This window comes from Lissotriton vulgaris, chromosome 5 (assembly GCF_964263255.1).
Source record: "Lissotriton vulgaris chromosome 5, aLisVul1.2, whole genome shotgun sequence".
NCBI lineage: Eukaryota > Metazoa > Chordata > Amphibia > Caudata > Salamandridae > Lissotriton > Lissotriton vulgaris.
This window is the reverse complement of record NC_141693.1, coordinates 596,309,387-596,325,701: the sequence shown is the minus strand read 5'-3', so window position 1 is coordinate 596,325,701 and position 16,315 is coordinate 596,309,387.

The window sequence follows — 16,315 nt, the reverse complement described above, 5'->3', positions numbered from 1 at the left end:
GACCACCTTTGACAAGAAAAACGGAGGCCACGCTATTACCATCAGAAGTAATCAGCACATCTTCCGGTGGACGACCTGTATCTCCATCGAGTGCTGAAATGGACTTGAAACCATGTCTGGCGAACGTGCACATAAAATGCAACAACTGTGGAGAACTTCTTGTATACGGAGAGCAAAGCTTTACTCTAATTAAACACAAAATTGAGAGTCATAAATGCTCCAAGAAAAGTTAAATTTCTTCACTTTATTTGGATAGTAAGACATACTGAAAAATGTCGTAGCAACTTTAAGAAATCAAAAGCATCATAACACTTGTTTCCCAAAAAAAAAAAAAGTTATTTTCAGAACTAACTCTTTCTACCAAAACGAGCTCCAAGAGCATATTATGAGATGTTTTTTCGCCGCTTTCTTATAGTGCGCGACCGGGTGCGCGCACCCACCTATCGCGTACAGGCGTCGAGACACGCATGTGCAGTCATGTGACTTTAAAACAACACTTCCAATTGGTTCTTACTAGTTTCTATTCTGCAATTTACACGGAACACTCCACCCACTTCCCTAGAAAACCAGTTTATCGAAAAACTTTTAAAGCCTCCTCTTATGAAATATTCGACATCAATCACATAGCAGAGTACTAAATAGCACTATATACACTCCGTCCCTTAATTATAAGAGACTTATTGCTATGTAAAAGCAACTTTTGTTTTCACGCGATAATGTGAAATGCTGAGCCTGTTACACAATTTGCTTTCACATATATGTTACTATTCTCCTTCGAGCACTAACACCGTAGAAAATACCACCAATAGCGGTGAAATTTTTTACACCGAGAACAGACGATTTGTATCGCTTAGAGCCCTTACAATTATAACGTTTTATTTCCTAAGTCTCTGATCTCCAACTGTGCAACGTGGCTCCCCTGTGTGTCGTAATAAGGTCCATAAACAAAAACTACAGGGCCAGCATTATAAACATGCACAGAACCACAAAACGACAAGAGCCACCATGTTGATATATATCCTTAATATAATAAACCTCTGAGAATAAATACATATTTCCGTGGCACCCCATAACACAAATGTGGCGTCCTCTGACTCTGCTCCATTACCAAACACCCTAACTCCCCGCCCCCCTCACTTTTCACTAAACTCCGCACTCCACCCCACCCGGACCCCCTATTACAAACCCCCAACCTACCCTCCCTGCCCAAACCCACCATGAACCTCAAACCGCCCCTAGAAAACTTATAAGACACAGGATTACTAAAACTCAAAGAATACGCAACAGGCAGATAATGTAAATAGTACATAAAGGCACATATTTTTTCCATAATACTATTTAAAAACATGTTCTATTTTTTATAAATCTATCATGCATCTGACCCTCTAGAACTGCTTTCAAAACGTGAACTATAAACCTCTACTTTTCATTTTCAAACCATACACTTTCAATTACATTATTTTTTTTTTCACAATTCATGTAATGTTACACACCTTTTCTAAAATACACCAGTCCCTATTATTTATAAGGATTTATTTTCAGTCTTCATCAGTGACACTTTCTTAACATATAATGGAAATCACTGTAACTTTTTAAACAACAATGCTAACGCGGTAAAAATAACCCTTAATTTGCTTTCCTTTAAGAATGCAGACTATGTACCCCACGCATGCGTTTCTTGATCTTTGTATTTGGCAGCGAATACCGACCTTGAATCGGAAGACATGAACAAGACCGCCATTGTCACATATAAAACTGAACGTTGCATCTGCTCACACACATATCTTTCACTAAGCTAACATTCACAGAAAACAGCATTGATGTAAAAAAAAATTGACCTTGCTTTACAACTCCCTCAAATCACTCCCTTATTTTTTAACGCATCCTCCGGTTCAAAAAAAGCTACTTTTTTGATAACTACTAAGCAATATATAAGTGACTAGACTCCTAGAAAATGTATCAAGTCATTCTGCTCCTCTCCACTGCATAGCCGGCAACCTAATTCTGTGGAGTTGCTATACAACCAGCTGTGCTGCGCCGTTTCCTTTACCATCTTGGTAAATTCAAAATGGATGTCCCTCCTGCCTTCGCAAACGAGCCGGGCCACTTAGAACTATTTCGACAGAGAATGCTTCTGTACTACGGCACCTTACCACTCTCAACTTTGAATACTTCATATCGATTATCATTTCGATATTCGTATTTCACCTGTGTGCAGCCTGTATTTCATTGCCTGAGCTGTGATTTCACGTGGGCCCTGGATTTATGTCTCTGCAATTTGGTACCTCCTGAACCGAATTACAATCACCTCATGAATCCGTTACTTGATCATGAACAGCTTTGTTACAACGGAGGGTTTATGGCCTTTGCAGCGATACAAGGAGTTCTGGGTCATTGGAATATATTCGCAGCGGCGCAAGATTTCCTAACAGAGAGCTCCATCGAAAACCCACCGAGCTGCCCTATGATGGTAAAAGACGATCCAATAATGACAGATCATGAATGCTCCTTTCATCTTCTCAATTGGATGGCTGACATGTTTTCAGATGATAACAGTGATTTCAAGTTAGAGGCACTTGCTGCATACTTTGCCTACACAATGGACGGTTAACTCTTTCCTAACAGCGAGCTACATCGAAAACCCACCGACCTACCCTCTGATGGTAAAAGAAGCTCCGATTATAACAGATCATCAGTACTGCTTTACTCTTTTCCATTGGATAGCTGACATACTTTCAAATGATAAAACTGATTTCCTGTTACAAGCAGAAGCTACCTATTTTGCCTAAACAATGCTTCAATAACTCTCATACAAGCCATTGACGTCCTCATTTCCTTTTGGTTTTCTATATTCTTCACGTTCTTTTCCATATTTTCTTTTGAAGAACAGACCTATTGGCTTTACTAACAGTGGACGTTATGATTTTGTGTTGTTTGACAGATGATTCATAAAGTAATGATGTATAACCACTTGCATTTTCATATATCGTTCCTAAACTGAAAGGCCAGAGACCTTCTTCCATTTATTAAAATATAATATACTTCCTTATAAGAGTGTACAATGTTTTTTTCCAACTATATTCATTTTTCTTCAACTATAGCGTTTGTATTCCATGTACTACTGACAATACCAATTACTGTGTTTTTTGCAATTTCTGTACTCATATTACATAATGATTTGCCTTTAAAACAGTACATTTCGAAATAAACATTTCAAATATTCACGGTTTCTCTTTTAATCCATAATCTTAACTGAAATGATTTCATATTGAAAAACTATTCATGGGTTCCACATAACCTTAACTGTAGACACTGAGGACCTTATTTATAAAGACCTTCCGCCGCCAGTGCCTCATTTTTTAAAATGGGAAAAAGTGACACACCGGTGGCGCAAGGCCTTCATAAATAAAGTCCTGAATGTTTTCTTTTCTCGACCTCACTTACTGATACTAGAACCTGCAAGCCAATTACGGCCCGTGAACTCTTTCTTAGTAGGTCGCGCACCGTAAAGACAGTTATACCACTGTTAACATTTTTTTTTTACTGTTACTAAGCACCGACACAGTTCCGCTTCACTCAGAGTTAATCACTGCTCCCACGCTTCTACAGGCCAGACGCTATGTCGTATTTCTCTCCTTATCACCCTTTCATCTCCACAATAACAAACAGTTCTCCGCCGGCCACCAGAGAACAGACTCAGATGCAGAGGCACCAAAGAGTGAACCCATCACCAACTGCCATCTCCGGCTGTTTCCATGGTTACACCTCATTCTGCACCTTGCTGAAGGCACAGGTCAAAAGTTCATGTCTCAACGTTCTACAACAAACTAAGAACACTATTTTCCCTCCAGAAACACCTGCCAATACACAGCTCTGTTACATGTCTTGTTTTTTCACACCCAATAGTACTTTTCGTTTAACATAAACATTAACATGGAACGTACTGTTCAATCTCCACTTGTTACAATCAACCAATCATTTTTATTTTTTAAACCACACCCAGCCTCTTCCTTTTTCTTTATTTAGAATTTCAACTTCTAACTACCATTCCACTTCCAGAACCGATCGGAGGACGACTACAAATCCCTTGAAAATGAAGGTCTGGCTAATAGGACACAGTTATATTCACTGGAGTGAAAAATATGCAGTAAGCAGACGAATTTGCAACCTCGGCTTACCAAATGTACACATAACATGGATTGGCAAAAGAGGATTGAAATGTCACCAATTGATTCCATTGGTGAAAACTTTTATGCATCTCCCAGAACCAGACCTTATAATTGTGCACTGTGGTGGGAACGATCTAGGCACAATCACTGGGGTAGGTCTGGAAATGCTTCTAAAAGACACCTTTCGACAATTGATGACACTTTTTCCTCGATCTGCCTTGGTATATTCCAATATATGCCAAAGACAGAAATGGAATTGGTCCAATCAACATTGTGCACAATTTGAGAAAGCAAGGAGACATGTAAATAAATCTGTTTCTGCGTTCCTCAGAGATTATAGCATGGGTTCTATTTACCACAACAACTTGCGATACCACATGCAAGACGTCTATAGGAGAGACGGTGTTCATTTCACGAATGAGGGAAACAGAATCTTCCTCTGCAACATCAGGCTCTGCATCGGTACTTACTTATAAATACAGAAAACACTCAATTAACACAAGGGCTCTTTTCAGAGCCACCTTATATCTAAGCACTCAAACTTCTGATTTATCTCCATTTTCACACTCTTGTGAATAGGTGTGCGCGACCGGGTGCACGCACCCCGTTATTTTTTTTCCCGAAAAAAAATATATCTTTTCGCGTTTAAGGGCCTTACTACACACCCCGAGAAAACCTACGCAGCAAGACAATCTCTACCTTCTCCCCTTTCCATGTTTCAACGCTTTGAAATGAACAATATATTTACTTGCAGTGACAAAATGGCGGACAAAACTTCCTGATTTCCTTCGAATCGAACGTTAACAGACGTCACGCAGCAAAAAAAAATTCCGCTCACGCGCAGCCGCTTGGGTGCGCGCACGTGTGCGCGCCTACAGATATATAATTGACTTTAACTTTAATTTTCTCAACAACTACTGAACAGATTTACACCATTCCAAAAAAAGCGTAATCTGCAAACAGGACTCTACAGTTTTGGCAAATTTCTTATAAATCCATTCAGCCGTTCGACCTGTAGCCGAGTCTAAAGGTCCTATGGAAAATAACATGGAGAAAACACGTTTTGGGACCCCCCTTATATCTCAGCCCCCACTTAACCAATCCCCCCCAAACTTTCAGGGAAGGAGCGCAGCGGACCGAGCCATCTTCTTTGAGAAATTCACAAAGACTCATCCACCAGGGCCAAAGTTATTCCAAATAGAATGTTGAGGATTTCCTATGGAAACTAGGTCCTAACTATAACTACCTACTGGCGACCGCCAGTGGGTAATATATATATATATGTACATATATATTACCTACTGGCGGTCGCCAGTAGGTAGTTATAGTTAGGATTTTTTTCAATGTTAAATCTCAAAATTCTATTTGAAATAACTTTGGCACCGGTTGGTGAATTTGCCTGAAATTTTCCTGAAAATGGCCTCGTCGAGCTCCGGTCCTTCCCTGAAAGTTTGGGGGGGATACGTCAAGCGGGGGCCGAGATAAAAGGGGGGTCCCAAAACGTGTTTTCCCCATGTTAATTTCCATAGGGCGGTCGATTTCACTTTTAGCTCGAACGGCTGAATGGATATACACCAAACTTGGCAAAATTGTAGGGACTGGTAGCCCGATGTGCCTTTGCTATGTCTTAAGATATGTGCTCCAGTGGATTTTGAGTAATTTAGGTTCCAAAAATTATATATATCTATAGGCGCTCTCAGGTGCGCGCACCGGAGAGCGCTCCAGGCGCGACACGCGACTTGCGCGCAGAAAGCTGATTGGCTCTTGGGTGTCTGTAAACATTCTAAACAGTCTGGAGCGGCCGCCATCTTGTGTCTCGGTAAAATCGAGACACAAGGGGTTTGAAAAAAAAAGGGGCAAATGACCATAAGGGGGAAGAGTAGACCCCCTCTGACCCCCTAGGTTTGATGTGGGGGCAAAAATAGGGTTCTGCGGGGCATTAACATTTTTTTTTTTTCGATTTGCGCGGGGGAAGCGCAACGTATGCGCACCGGGGAGCGAAGCACAGGGAAAATTCTGGACCATATTTATGAAGGCCTTGCGCTGCCAGTTTTGCGCCGCCTGTGCGTCACTTTTTGTGACACACCAGCGGTGTAAAAAAATGCGCCTTGTTACGCTATATTTAAAAAGTGACGCATCTATCTAGATGCGTCACTTTTTAAATATAGCGTAACGAGGCACATTTTTTTACACTGCTGGTGCGATGCGTCACTTTTCTGTGCGCACTCCTTATGACATTCCAGATGTGTCATATTTAATGTATGACGAATCATGTTGCAAGGAGATACAGATACGTCAGTATTTCTGACATATCTGTAAACATAAAAGTGACGTGAGGCAGGCGCAAGATTTTGACGCAACAGCATCCTAAAAGTGACGCAGTGAAATCTCATAGATTTCAGTACGTCGTTATTACCAAGCTTTTTGCGGGGGAATGCCCCCTCTGCATACATTATACCTGACGCAGATATAATGTGGCGCAGAGTTTTAAAAAGTGACCCATGTACCTAGATGCGTCACTTTTTAAAAATAGCGCAACGAGGTGCATTTTTTTACACCGCTGGTGCGATGCGTCACTTTTCTGTGCGCACTCCTTACGACATTCTAGATGTGACATATTTAATGTAAGACGAATCATGTCAGCTTCACAGCAGACCTTTCACATGGTGCTTTTTCCATGTGAAAGGACACATTACTGGAGTTGCGTCACTTTTGTGACGCACTCCAGCAATGCGTTACTTTTGTGTTTACAGACACGTCAGAAATACTGACATATCTGTAACTCCTTGCGACATGATTCCTCATACATTAAATATGACATATCTGGAATGTCATAAGGAGTGCGCACAGAAAAGTGACGCATCGTACCAGTGGTGTAAAAAAATGCGCCTCGTTGCGCTATATTTAAAAAGTGCCGCATCTAGGTAGACGGGTCACTTTTTAAAATCCTGCGCCACATTATATCTGCGTCAGGTATAATGCATGCAGAGGGGGTGTTCCCCCGAAAAAAGCTTTGTAATAGCGACGCAGTGAAATCTTTGAGATTTCACTGCGTCACTTTTAGGATGCTGTTGCGTCAAAATCTTGCGCCTGCTTCACAGCAGACCTTTCACATGGTGCTTTTTCCATGTGAAAGGACACATTACTGGAGTTGCGTCACTTTTGTGACGCACTCCAGCAATGCGTTACTTTTGTGTTTACAGATACGTCAGAAATACTGACATATCTGTAACTCCTTGCGACATGATTCCTCATACATTAAATATGACATATCTGGAATGTCATAAGGAGTGCGCACAGAAAAGTGACGCATCGCACCAGTGGTGTAAAAAAAATGCGCCTCGTTGCGCTATATTTAAAAAGTGACGCATCTAGGTAGATGGGTCACTTTTTAAAATCCTGCGCCACATTATATCTGCGTCAGGTATAATGCATGCAGAGGGGGTGTTCCCCCGCAAAAAGCTTTGTAATAGCGACGCAGTGAAATCTTTGAGATTTCACTGCGTCACTTTTAGGATGCTGTTGCGTCAAAATCTTGCGCCTGCTTCACAGCAGACCTTTCACATGGTGCTTTTTCCATGTGAAAGGACACATTACTGGAGTTGCATCACTTTTGTGACGCACTCCAGCAATGCGTTACTTTTGTGTTTACAGATACGTCAGAAATACTGACATATCTGTAACTCCTTGCAAATTGATTAGTCATAAATTAAATATGACATATCTGGAATGTTATAAGGAGTGCGTCCAGAAAAGTGACGCATCGCTGTTTTCATGTAGCGATGCGTCACTTTTCAGAAATGAGGCCTCCAGTTTATTCACTGTGTCACCTCTACGACCCTTTCTTGCGTCAATACGTCCCTTTTGCATACATTACACCTGACGTAGGAATAATGTGGCACAGGCATTTACAAAGTGATGTATTTACCAAGAAACCACTTTGTAAATATGAATAAATAAGGTACATTTTTTATTGGACTGTTGTGTCACAAAAAGTGATGCTTTTGTGGCGTTAAAGTGACGCATGGCTTCATAAATGAGGCCTTCTACCTTCAACTCCAGCAATGCATCTTTTCTTACCCTTCCACACCCCTCCTTTTCAACATTTTCTTTGAATATCAACATTCCCCATATTCACTCTTCTTCTCATAACTTTCTTTTCTAACACTCACCTTCTTTCAGTCCTCCTACTTCACTTCTTTTTTCCTCTCATACCTTTCTGTTCTTTCTTACTCATTCACCTTTCAATTATCAATGCACTATATTTCACTTACTCTTCATTTTTTTAAGAATATAGCTCTTTGATGAGAATTGGAGGTAGTTCTGAAAACTTTTGGTTTTCTTCTTTTAACTGAACAGGAACAAAAACAGGGAATGGAAACTGCTCAACAGGAGCAAAAAGAACAAAAAAAATTAGGGGTGGAAAGGGCAGCGAAGGTTTTCTAATGCTCGAACCATGAGCTGGACACTTTGTTCTCCAAAGGTAAGCAGTTGATTGCAGTATCTGCATCTGAGGACACCATGGTTAAAAGCAGGTTGAATGTTTGGCACCTGCTCCTGCGATTGCCCTCTCCCAGAAGAAGTTGCTCCTCCGGTTGATGTAGAGGCCCCATCTCTGGAAACCTCTTGTGTCAGAACCCTGACACTTTCCCGGGCAAAATTCTGGGGGTGCCTCCTCTCCACATGTCGGATCATCGTAAAGTTCCCAAATGAGTATTTTTTTTTGGGGTCACCCCGTGACAGGACCTGTTTGCAGATCCTGCACTCCACTTTTGGAGCATTCACCTTCTTCTGGTCAGCTGGAATCTTAAAAAATTTCCATATAAAATGTTCCTTCACCTTTGGGGTAGGAGGCTCTTCATTGATGAACTCAGGTTCATCCTCACTGCTGGATTCTCTGGCAGCCATGGTAAATCAAGAAAGATCCAGGAGCAAAAAACAGGTCTTTCAGTCACAAAAGTGAAAGAAGAAGTGAAGGAAATGGGTGGGGATTTCATTCTTTGTAAAAAAAACTGTTAGCAACCAATGAAAAGTGTTATTTTAGGGTCACATGACCCGACGCGTTTACGCTGCGCGCTCTGGAGCACTTCCGGGTGCGTTTACGCAGCGCGATCGTAGGCGCTTCCGGGGCGCAAACGTGGCGCAATCGTAGGCGCTTCTGGGTGCTTTTACGCGGCGCGAACGTAGGCGCTTCCGAGGGCACTTACGTTGCGCGCCGAAGTGACGTCATCAAACTTTTACAGAAATGTATAATCATTTTCCTAATAAAAAAAACTGATTTTATTTGTATGGTACGAAAAGTTTTGCATTATTATTAACTTTTCATTCATATTTTTTTTCACGAACGACAGTAGCGCTTTGGGTGCGCTTTCAGGTGAGCTCACCGGAAAGCTTACCGGAGAGCTTAGCTGAAATCTTCCCGGAGCGCGCACCCAGAGCGCAAAAGAAAAAAATTATATAAAAAAAAAAAATGAATACTTACAAAAAAACTGCAAATTGTAAAAGAAAAAAAAAGGTTAGAAACTCGATATAGAAAGGAATTAGCATTTAAAAAACCTATGAAATTCACTGAAAAAACCATAGGTTTCACACCAGTTATAGTTAGCTGGAAATTTTACTGACATAAAACCATTGAAATTCCCACGTTATAGTTAGTTGGACTCACTATAACTTGCACGTGTAATGCACTGCTGATGACATCACATATTACATCACTCATGACATGGTCAGTGACATCACTCATGACATCACTGATGACAGAGAGACTGACCTACTTTCACTCGCTAATATATGTATTCACTAAGATACACTTAATAAGGCAGATATCCAATCATTTTTTTTTAAAAAACATCCATTAAGACAATAATTTAAACAAATATTCTTCCATCGACCTTAACATACATATATAAAACATATTTATTTATCTGAAAGACACACATTCACTGGATGGTGTCATCAGTGCATTACACGTGCAAGTTATAGTGAGTCCAACTAACTATAACGTGGGAATTTCAATGGTTTTATGTCAGTAAAATTTCCAGCTAACTATAACTGGTGTGAAACCTATGGTTTTTTCAGTGAATATATATATATATATATATACATATATATATATATATATATATATACACATTATTATGTGTGTGTTTATTTTTTTATGTTTATTTTTTATATTTTGTTTGAATGTATGTTCATTTAATTTATTTTGTTAAAATTAATTTCAATATTTAATAAAATTAATATATATAATATTTTATGTTATACATATTCAAATCGATATTTTGGACATCTATATTTTTTATAACAAAGTTTTATAGTCGATATTGTTTTACTTACCTGTTTAAGTATAGTAGTCGATACTTTTGTAGTCTATATTTTTTCATCAATATTTTTACATCGAAGTTTGTGACATTGATGGTGTGTCAGTAAACGTATACAACAAGTCAAGACCCTAGAAACTGTGACCAGAACAGTACTCCCGGTTTCATCCCACTGCAACCTTTGTCACTCAACTTCATGTGCATCCCATTTAAGAGCAATCTGAAGGCTGGATGATTTACAGCAGCGCAGAGAACCTTTCAGATAACAGGACAAATTTCCCTTGAATGCATTAGATGCCCCATAAAATATACTTCCCTGTAAACTATAGAATGGCCAAAAGTATTCTAGCAGTCTATACCACTAAGAAAAACCTCGGTTGCACCCTTCGTACATCTGTAAGTGAAAGGTAAGATCCATCCCTCATGTGCAAATCCCTCCCCTAGCACCTCATACCTACCTACCTGATAGTGTTGTAAGCATTATTTAAAGTGAAAAGTTGAAACTGTCATAGAAACAAACCCATGCCTTATCCATTCAGTTGACAGTGTCTCTGCTACGGTGAATAGTTATTTTTCTTGTTTTCCATGTGGAAAAATTGTGTATGTTGCATCTTTACTGTCCATACTTTTTTGCTCTTTTGTCAAATGGTATGGTAAAAACTAATTTGTGGCATTTAAATGTTTCCATGGAACGTGACCATTGCCTAAAGCTTGCAAAGACCAGTGTAGGAGCAAAATGGACCTAAGCTGCATCTGCAAATGTTATAGAAGGGACATCTCACTTTGTATGATGTCAATAGGAGATGACACAATGTTACTCAGAGAATATATCCTAGTGTATTATGTAGTCATACCATTGTCTACTACCACTAGAGCCTTCCCCATATCTGCTCTGTCAATTTCATGTATTCACTCAGCAGCTTCCTGCTGTGAAACCTTTCATACTTCTTTTTTTTATTTTTATTTTTTTAATTTTTATTGAGCATGTTCGAAAAATACAAAGTTAAACACATATTGCCTTACAAGTACTAGAAAGCAGAAGCTTTAAGAATTTCATACTATAGAATAAACATAGGATACACATACATTGTGGCAGTCATACTAACAGTTAGCAATGGTACTTATGATAGAAAAAAGGAGTTATAAAATCACTTTTCAATTCTCAGAATTTTTGTGACCATATTTCCAATATCAAATTTGATTAAGTAGATTTTGAATTTAGTCCCTCTGTCGCTCATACCATCTAGCCACTGAGGACCAGACCAATTCCCCATATATTCTAGATTTTTTCCCTCTAGCTTTGTAGATGGCCGTTTCTTGTTTATATGTTGCTAATAGTCTGTTAAGCCATCCCTGAAATGCTGGGGCCTCAGAATCCTTCCAACAGGTTGCTAAAATAATTCTATATATGGCAGTGCATATATAGGTTGTATAGGTTTCTGGGTTGTTGAGTTCTAAAGAACTATCGTAGCCAAGCAGGAACAAAGTTGATGAGGTTTTGATTTCGTGACCGAAGATCTCAGTCCAGTATTTTATGATGCTTTCCTTAATGGGGTCTAATTTGGGGCAATCACAGAACATATGTATCAAGTTTGCAGGGCTAAGTGCACATCTAGGGCATTTATCATGATCAATCTTACCCCAAGAAAATAATTTGAAAGGGGTGTAGTAAAGGTTGCATATCGTTTTATAGATTTGAGCTTTTAGGTTGCTAGCTAATATGGCTTTGGAAGATAGTTGTAGGGTCATGTCTATATCGACGTTAGGATTGTTTAGTTTATTCGCCCAGCTAGCTTCTAATTTTTCTAAGTCATCAGGGTGATTATTCAAAAAGAGCTCATATATGTCGCTGATTCTGGTTGATGTTTTTTGTATCAGGTCTATGAATGGTATTGTTTTTAGTTCTATATTTATGATGTGTTGTTTTAGTGATGTATATATTTGAATACATTTTAGATATTCGGTAGGGTGAACTTGGTATTTAACATTCAGTTCATCAAATGTTGTTCTTCCATCTTGGTTTAGAAAATCTCCAATAGTAATAAGACCTAGGTTCTCCCAGCGTTTGGTTATATTATCATTAAGATATTGGGGTATTACTGAGCTGTGCCATAGGGGTGTATATTTCGTGTATTTAGGAATTAGGAGCGTTTTAGTACTACAAGTCCAAGTTTTAAAAGCATCAATAATGATTTTAAATTTGATCTTTTTGAAGTAGGAGGGCTCAATTTGTCTTAATAGTAATCCTCTGGCTGTGCTTCCTAGTGTTAGTTCATAAATAGTCGGAATGCCATGTAGTGGTCTATTTTGATCATGACGTCTAGTTGTAGTTAGAAATGTCATTTGTTGTAGTATAGCTGCCCACATATAGTAAGTTAAATTTGGTATCGCTAGGCCGCCTCTCGAGGTTGGTAAAACTAGCTTAGGTAGAGCTCTTCTTATCTTCCCGTAACTCCAAATAAACGATGATATTGATTGGTTTATATTTTTGATAGAAGCGCTGTCAATTAGAATAGGGATTGCACGAAAGAGGTAAAGTATCTTTGGGAAGATTGTCATTTTAATATAATTGCTCCTGCCAATTATAGAAAGATGAAGATTATTGACTCTAAGTAAATCATCTTTTATTTTTGTGATTAGAGGGTCATAGTTTAGTGCATTAATGTCGTCAGTATTGGAAGAGATGTTGACTCCTAAATATTTTGCATTTTTGACTCTAAATTGACTTATGTATGGTGTACTATCAGTGCATACTACCATCGTTTTGTCTTGATTTAGCGAATACCCCGAGTAGAGCCCAAATATTTTAGTCGTTGCTTCTATTTCAACTAAGGCCTCCGTTGGGTTAGTTGTTAAGACTGTAACATCATCAGCATATGCAAGAACTTTAGTATTGTAGATGCCGGTTTTTATTGGTATTATCGCTGGTGATGTTAGTAGCTTGATAATTAAGGGGTTGATGTAGAGTGCAAATAACAGTGGAGAGCACGGACACCCTTGTCGCGTGCCTCTCTGAATTTTAATATTTTCAGATTCACAGCCCCCGGTCAAGATTCTTGCCTTTGGATCTACGTAAAGGGCTTTTATTGATTTTATGAACCCCGGGCCGATGTTATTAAAGGCTAGTATTTCCCAAAGAAACCGCCAGGAGACCCAGTCGAAAGCCTTTTCGGCATCTAACAGAACTAGCGACATCTGACCTTTCTCTACTTTCATTATGTCGAATAAGGCTATGACTCTACGTGTATGGTCGGTAGTGCTTTTGCCAGGTATAAACTCGTGTTGCCAGGGAGACACTAATTTTTCAATAATTTTGCCAAGACGATTGGCAAATATTTTGGCGTATGTTTTAGAGTCTGAGTTGATCAGTGAGATCGGCCTATATGAGGTTGTTAATTCGGGGGATTTATCTTTCTTCTTAAAGACCGCTATATTAGTTTGTTTCCATGATTCCGGGGGGGTTTCCATGCCATTGAACACCTAAAAACAAATCGTACAGAAATGGGATTATACTTTACCCAATATTTTGTATAAATCTAGGGGTATCTTGTCAGGTCCTGCCGCTTTACCTGCAGCCAATTCCGCTATTGCCAGCTCTACTTCTGTTCGGGCGATTTCTTTATCTAATTCTTTCTTTGTGTCATTATCAATAGTTTGTACCATGTTAGTCTCTCTGAGCCAGTTAACTTAGAACTCTTTAGTTTCATCAATCGAGTGTTTATCTTCGTTTTGGTATAATTTTTGATAATATTCCTGAAAGCAATTGGCTATCTCTTTCTGAGTAGTGTATTTGTGGCCGCCATAATCAATGCTTTGTATGGTGTTACGGGATTGAGTTTGTCGGGTTTTTAAAGCAAGGTGTCTCCCTACTTTTTCCCCCGTTTCATATATCTTATTTCGGTTGGCTTGGAGAGTTTCTGCTGCTTTTTCGGTTAAATCATTGTTTATCTCTGCCTTAAGTATTAAGATCATTCTTAAGGTGTCGTCAGCCTGTTCACCGTGATGTAGTTGGTTGGCATGTATAAGTTCTAATCGTGTTAATCTATTGAGTAGTTGAGTATGAATCTTTTGTCGTTCTTTTTTTCGACTAGCGACAAAAGTAGCGGTCTCTCCCCTTAATGCCGCCTTAAAGCTGTCCCATACACTAATGCGTGATGCACTATATTGATTTATATCAAAGAACTCTTTGGTCCATTGTGTTATGTGAGATATATACTCCTGATTAACCAATAATTTTCGGTCAAACGTCCATTGTGCATAATCCCTGTTAAATCCCGGTACTTCCAATATAGCATTAATGGAGTTTTGATCGGATATTGTCTTAGGGGCTTTGAAGACAAGAGCATTCTGAGCAATGTCTGCAGTTGCAAAAATATAGTCTATACGTACGTATTTTTTATGAGTGTACGAAAAGTAGGTGTATCCTGGGTCTCTACTGTTTTTTAAAGACCATATATCTTGAAGATTGTGGCTCTGAATTAAATCTAGAACTGCTCTATATACTCTTGGCTTCCGGCCGGAATAATTACATTGAATCTGATGGGATTGAGATTGGTTAAATGTTAAGTTAAAATCTCCACAAAGGATTAGGGTACTTGGCCATAGCGCTAATTCTGATTCGAGTTCGATATATAGTGTAGGGTCATCAAGGTTTGGGCCATAGATGGAGCAAATGGTAATACCTATATCTAACTGAATGATGGCCCATCTTCCATGAATATCGGCTTTTTTCCGTATTGGGGCACCTAATCTAGTTCTTGCTAGAATTGTAACTCCTCTAGTTTTCGTGGTTTGTTTTGTTGTAGCTAGTAGGTTATAGCCTGGTATTTTTAGCTGATTAATCTCTCCTATTGGGATGTGAGTTTCTTGTAAGCAAATGATGTCCCAGGAACTGTGAAACATTAATTGAAAAAATTGAGCTCTCTTTCCTCTGTCATTGAGTCCTGCCACATTCCAGCTGCCTATGTTCAGCTTTCCCATTTATTTATTTTGTATTTTACGCGGTGCTTATCTGACAAAATTCCTTTAATATTTTCGAACTTGCTCATTTTACATTTCCCCCCCTCACCCCTCTCACCCTGCACACCCTGGTTCCCACCCATCTCCCTCCACCCTCCTCTCCCCCCTTCCCCTCCCCTGACCTCCCAAAAAGAGCAAAAAGACTCCATAAGAGTCTGTGATAATGGAATAGCCTATTCCAACCAGAGCTCACGAGGCATGCAATCAGTAATGTGTACTAAAACAATATAAGAAGAAGTGAGAAAAAAAAGAAAAATATGTAGCGAGAAAGAAAAGATAATACCATAAGTGACATCTTAGATAATTCTTAAATGGTTAATAGAGCAAAATGAGCCATAGAGAAATTACATTAATCCAGTAATGTCCCCACATCATTGACTAATTATGCTTGCTATATTGTTGTGAAGCTTTCATAAGCTCTCTAAGTACTCGTTGGCCTTGATCTCAGATGTAAAGAAACTAGTTTGACCCTTGTAGATTATTTTTAACTTTGCTGGATTATTCAAGTATACCACAGCCTTTTTTTCTTGAAAGGGCTTGATGAGCTGTCTAAGACGCCATCTCCTTTCGACTGTCCAATGACAAAAGTCAGGGCGTACAAAATAGGATATGGAATCTTTGCTACGATGCGTATCAGGTGTAGCTTTCTCTGATATGGCTTGTCGCAGCAAGAAGTTCCCAAAGTATACAAGGATTGCTCGTGGATATTTGCCTGTAGTAGTTGCTGGTTTTATAGATATAGGAACCCTATGAGCTCGCTGTACTTCGTAACTCCAGTCCCATGTATTAAGTTCAGGAAGGGTGTCA